This window comes from Schistocerca cancellata, chromosome 4, assembly GCF_023864275.1.
Source record: "Schistocerca cancellata isolate TAMUIC-IGC-003103 chromosome 4, iqSchCanc2.1, whole genome shotgun sequence".
NCBI classification, from domain to species: domain Eukaryota; kingdom Metazoa; phylum Arthropoda; class Insecta; order Orthoptera; family Acrididae; genus Schistocerca; species Schistocerca cancellata.
In genome coordinates, this window is record NC_064629.1 from 680,167,962 (window position 1) to 680,168,844 (window position 883).

Sequence of the window (883 nt, forward strand, 5' to 3'; positions counted from 1 at the left end):
GTGGTCTTTGTCTGAAAGTGTTTTCCAAAAGTTTGCAAACTACTGAATTCTCATAATTCCGCCTAAATGTGTCATTGGTACTAATGAAATGACATTCCTAAGATTTAGGGTTTCCACTACCACTACCCATTCGCCAGCTGAGTGCAGCACCGTACTTGCATGTAATCCGATCCTGAAAAGAGTGCATAAAGTGCGTCACTGCTTGCAGATAATAAATTTTTACTCTCGTTTTTTACCCTGAGCTGCTAAAGCCCAGGAGCCACTACTTGCCATCCTCCCTGGCCCCAAAACGCGTGTTGCCACACCTGTCACTTGGACTGACAAACCACAGGCAGCATTTGTAGCCTACCAGACAAGCCTCAAGCAAACTACTTTCATTGCGCATGCCACTGCCAGTACCCCACTAGTGGTTTTCTCAGACGCCTCATCCCACGCTGCTGGTGTCGTTCTAAAACAGAATGTAAACGGGCACAGTCTAATGGAACAACTATACCAAGCACATTAAATAATACATTTTTTAAAATAATTTTTGATGCAATTGTCGAGAGATTGATATCAATATGTGTGTGTTGGAAATGTAGATATCTCTATAATTCATAAAATGAAGATTTCATATGTACTCGTATATTACCTTGAAAAGACAAAACTATGTAGCGGTTGTTTTTATAATTATAAATGGCTACACAACTCCAAGAGGTTAAATAATCAATCAGTTAAAATGAAAAATATTCCAACAAAAGGCAAGGATATTGATTTGACGATTGGCTTGGTGTGCTCAGTGGTGTGATGTGCAACAGTTGTCGGAAGCGGAATGTAGCGGTGCTTTAAAGTGTGCAGATGCGTTGTCAATCACTGCAGATAATATCTCTGCCTGTACGTCAAA